Below are 5,698 nucleotides of genomic sequence, written 5' to 3' on the forward strand. Positions count from 1 at the left end.
ACTAAGATAGATATATATGCAGGCACACTATCTATGGAGTTTGGTGATATAACTGTGCATTTTAATATTCTTGATGCTATGAAACACCCATCTGAAGATCTTTCTGTATTTCGTGTTGAAATAATTGACCATATTGTTGATGAATACATGACTGATCTTCATTCTAATCTGCATGCATGTCACTCATCATGCATTGAATCTGAATTTGTACTTGATCATATGTCTGAATTTGATGTTGAGAGTGAATCTGAATTTGATATTGATTACATGTATGGTGATGTTTTACCTCTTGAGATTGATTTTATAAAGTCAGATAGAACTAACCATGTTTCAGGAAGTACACATACCTCTGACTTTCTTTATGAGGTGCAGGCTGAGAAACCATCTTTTTCTACCATTATCCAGTCGCCCACACCAGAATGAAAGCCTCTGCCATCAAATTTAAAATATGCTTACTTGGATGATAGCAAAAGTTTTCCAGTGATTATATCTGCCTCCCTTGTTGATGAGCAAGAGGAGAAGTTTTATCAGTTCTCAAGAAGCATAAGAAGGGTATAGGCTGGACCCTGGCGAACATTCCTGGTATTAGCCCATCCACATGTATGCATCGAATAAATTTAGATGATGGGGCTAAACCAATAAGACAACCACAACGAAGACTCAACCCGGTGATTCTTGATGTAATGAAGAAGGAGGTAACCAAGCTTTTGCAAGCTGGAATCATTTATCCTATCTCTGGCAGCCAATGGGTGAGTCCCATCCAGGTAGTCCCGAAGAAAATCGGCCTCACCGTGATCAAAAATGAGAAGGAGGAGTTGATTCCTACTCGGGTGCAGAACAGTTGGAGTCTGCATCGACTATAGGAGGTTGAACCAGGTTACCAAAAAGGACCATTTTCCACTGTCATTCATTGACCAGATGCTTGAACGCCTGGCAGGTAAATCTCATTATTGTTTCCTTGATGGTTTTTCTGGTTATATGCAAATCACTATTGCTCCTGAGGATCAGGAAAAGATCACATTCACCTGCCCCTTTGGCACTTTTGCCTATAGGAGGATGCCTTTCGGCTAGTGCAATGCCCTTGGTACCTTCCAGTGGTGCATGATCAGTATTTTTAGTTATTTTTTAGAAAATTGCATAGAGGTGTTTATGGATGATTTCACTGTATATGGATCCTCTTTTGATATTTGTTTGGATAGTCTGGAAAAGGTTTTGAATAGATGCATTAAAACTAACCTTGTTCTAAATTTTGAAAAATGTCATTTTATGGTTGAGCAAGGTATAGTTTTAGGCCACATTATTTCCAATAAGGGCATTGAAGTAGATCCTGCAAAAATTTCTGTTATTTCACAATTGCCTTACCCCTCTTACGTGCGAGAGGTGCGATCGTTTCTTGATCATGCAGGATTCTACAGGCGCTTTATAAGAGATTTTAGCAAGGCACCTGATTGGACAGCCCCATTTGAGCTAATGTGCGATGCATCCAATTACACATTGGGGGTTGTCCTTGCTCAAAAGATCTCCTTACTTCAGCTTACTTCTTTTCCACCATGACTTAGGGAGTTTTTCTTTTCCTATCTCCTTCTTTACTTTTATTACATTTGTCCGACTCTATTTGATGGTTTAATTGCTTTTAATCTTTTAATTGTGCTACATTGAGGACAATGTGTTGTTTAAGTATGGGGGGGAGTGTTCTTTGGTTTTGCTAGTTTTGTTAAATTTGTTAATTTTGTTAGTTTTGTTGGGTTTCTAGTTTAATATTTTAGGTCAATTATGTTTGCATGTACAACTTTGCATATTTTTCTTTGAATTATAGGATATGTTCAAGAAATGGGTAATTGTTCTGAAAATAAAAGTCTCTTGACATTTTGTGATTTGAAATCCTTGTTTTTCCTCTACATGTCATGATAGTTTTGAAAGCTCAATTTGAAAGTGATAAGTTTACCTTTGTGAGAATTTGAGTCATCCATCATCATAATCTTTTGGTGTGTTTTTCCCCATTGATTGCTTGCACAATAGCCTTGGCTTGATTCTTGTTGATGCTTCCTAATTCACTTGCATATTTGGAAATGATTTAGGCAATTTTGTTCTTATAAGCTTCTAGCCAAATGGAATTACCTTAAATTAATTCCATTGATAGCCCCTTTGAGCCTATGTTCCCCTTTCTTTGTTTTGAAGCTCATTACAAGCCTTAAGTGAAAAACCATGATATCACCTTTACCCTTAAGGAATTTTGGAGCTTTGGAATTGTTTTGGGAATATGTGTGGGGGGGTATGTTTCATTGGAAGATATGATTTTTGGCCATGCTTAATGTTTTATTTTGGCCATGCTTGATGTATATATATATATATTGCCTAGTTCTTGCTTTAATCTTCAAATTCGTACTGTTTAAAAAAATGAAAAAAAAATTCAATTGCTGCAAATTCTTCAAATTCGTATTGTTCAAAAAAAAAAAGAGAAGAAGAAAAGAAGTGAAGTTGAATAAATGAGGTCTTGTTATGAGGACTTGATTTGGGAGCCTTGGTTGATTTTGTTGATATTAGAGGGTTTGGGTTTACTACTTGTGCTTAATTTCCACTTATTCTCCCATTGCTCCTCTATTCCTTTGGGATTTAGCTACTTATTCCATATTTTTTCCCCTACCTTGTCCTTGGCCTCATTACAACCTTTAAAGACCTTTTGATCCTCATGTGCATGTGTTTGTCAAGTTGTTTGTCAATTTTAGAATTTTGCCAAGTTTATGTGGTGTTTGTTTTCATGGCTGCTTCGAGAGTAAACAGCAGCCTAGACACTTGAGAGATAGAGTGTATATCTTGTGAGGCTTAATCACTTTTCATTCTTGAGCTGATTAACTATTTTGCCATGATTGGGTTGCTTGGATGATTTTCATGAATGTCTTGACTCTTTGGATCTCTTCATGTTAGATGTTACACATTCCTTTCATTCCTTGATGTTCATTGAGAAATATGTAAATGTTTTTGTTTGTCTCTCTTTGATATCCTTGGATTTTGTTCTTTATTTCATTTTGCCCATGAGTGCAAAAGGCTAAGTATGGGGGGTTTTGATGTGCCATTATTTTCTCCTATTTCTTAACCCTTTTTGCACCATTTTAAGTACTGATTAATCTTAATTGTCAAATTAATTAGGCAGTTTTATTATTTGGGCCCATTCAGCTAATTTGATGTTTTTAATCTAATTTCAGGAATTAATGAAGCATTGGGCTTGAATCCAAAATTGGGCTTGGACTTAAAGAGGGAAGACTATTTTATTCTACAAAATTTTATCTTATCTAGATATTATTTAGATTTGATCTCATCTAGATATTATTTCATCTAGATCTTATCTTATCTTATCTTATCTAGATTTGATTTTATTTTATTTATGGGCTTGGATTTAAAACAGATTTGTAAGCTTTGGGGCTGGAAAACTATATAACAGCACCAAGGTTCTAGTTTATGTCTCTCTTCTCTCTCTCCTCTCCTCTCTCTCTTTCTCGTTTTAGTTTTAGAGTACTACTCTCAATTCGTTTTAGTCTCTTTTTCGTTTTGGAAGAATAATTCTAGTTTTCTTCATTTTCTACTGATTAATGGAAGGCTAAGTCTCCAGCGTTGTTTTCAATTGAGGATCAAGCACAGTTCTCTTTGAGGTTCTATTATTATTATTAAATTCTGATCAGTTTTTCCTCTTCACCAATTACTCTGTATTTGTTGTTATTAATCCATGTATGCTTAGTGCTTGATTAATTGTCTCTGTGCTTAATTTACGTTCATGCTTAATGATCGTTCATGATTAATTGGTGTATGTGTTGCTTAATCACATAATGAATGCCTTATGTTAAATTTCTCTTAGTAATTTAATTTGGGGTTGGATTAAGTGGTTGAACTGATAAATGATAAACTCTCGTAACCTAGGATAAGGGACTTGCTTGTGAATCAAGGGGAAGCAACGTGTTTTAATTTTGATATTTTCTAATTCACATTTATTCGCTATTTAATTTACAAAAGCAAACAACCCCCCCCCCCCAATTTGTTACTATTTTCCTACTATCTGTTATGAACGTTTGGTTGACCATTGCTCGTTGGGAGACGACCTATAATCACTTCCTAGATACTGCATTTTTAATGTGTATTTGATTCGGGTACGACCTCGATCAGGTTGCTTGAGGATTGACATAGGCACAGGAAGTGGCCGAACCAGGATAAAACGAGTTTGCATTTCTCTCTTCCCTATCTTGGTTATTTTATAAACCAGGATAAAAACGAGTTTGCATTTCTCTCTTCCCTATCTTGGTTATTTTATCCCGCATATTTTGATTTTTCATACTTGAAGAATTTTTTTGATATAGTTTGCATCTTCATCTTCAACTTCAATATTCTTAACATATATATTTAAAAAAGGAGTTAGAAGTCAATTAATCAAGAAATTTTTTAAACTTAATCCCCCCCCCCCTCTCTTAAGTTATTGAGATCACTTGCCCAACAATTTGTTTATAAGAGAATAAGAAAATAAGATTCTAAAAAACTCTGAAGATTTTTGTAGACAAGTCACATATTTATAGGCCCTTGATGGCTTTTCAAAAAAAATTGAAGAGATGTGACTTTTCAGAATATATTTCAAAAGTTATTTTACTCATAATCGATTACAGTTTCTTGGTAATCGATTACACAATTACATATTGAGGAGTCATGACTTTTCAATATGAAATTTTGAAGTTTCATTACTGGTAATCGATTACAAGAAAGTGAAAATCAATTACAAGAAAGTGGTAATCGATTACAACATTTAAATTTCAAATTTCAAACTTCTTTTTGAAAAGTTTCTATAGTAATTTGTCTCTGGTAATCGATTACAGTGCCTAATAATCGATTACCAATGGAAAAACCCTTATTTTAGCAATGATAAAATATTTTAAAAACTTTTTGTAATCATTTTGAAAATCATGTTTTGAGGCCAAACCTTTTCAACCAATAAGAGATTCTTTTAACAAAAATAAACTGAGTCTTATCTTATTTTCTTGATCTTGAATTTTGACTTGAAGTACCCTCTGTTGCTTACATCTTGGCATCATCAAAACCTTCATATACATACATTCATAGATGTGAGAATGCTTTGATTGGAAAGACATTGAGATTCTAAATCTCTTCAGTGGTTGTTAATTAAGTTTTAAATTGTACATATAATTGTCATTACGCATTGACTTGTGTAATTCAAGTACACAGGAAATTAAAACAAAAGATATAGGAAATAATATTTTTAAGTTCCAACTTTCAAGTGTATAAATTGTTGGTGGTTCCTTCTATTTCAAGTTTCAATAATCCTTTCAATTATATTTTTTTTTTAAAGAAAATAAAATATATTTAATTAAAAATTATAATCAACAAAGAGTGTAATTAGGAACTATTTTTATTATTTTTATATGGCCTTTACCTACAGAAGACCGTAGGAGCAAGTAAATTGACTTTTACTTACAGTTAGAGATTGTATGTATAAATTAATATATTTTACCTACACGTTTGTAATTGTAGGTGTTACCTATAGTGATAGTCAAATTTGACTATTGGTAAAAATATATCCATGGGTGAAGTCTATGGTGACAAACTATTAGATGTCACTGTATATCCCCTCAAAGTTGACACCTAAAACGCCCACAAAGTCCTTTATACATCTATCTACGGATTTTGGACTTCTAGTGACAGT

The sequence above is a fragment of the Glycine soja genome, chromosome 3, assembly GCF_004193775.1.
Source record: "Glycine soja cultivar W05 chromosome 3, ASM419377v2, whole genome shotgun sequence".
In the NCBI taxonomy this organism is placed as follows: domain Eukaryota; kingdom Viridiplantae; phylum Streptophyta; class Magnoliopsida; order Fabales; family Fabaceae; genus Glycine; species Glycine soja.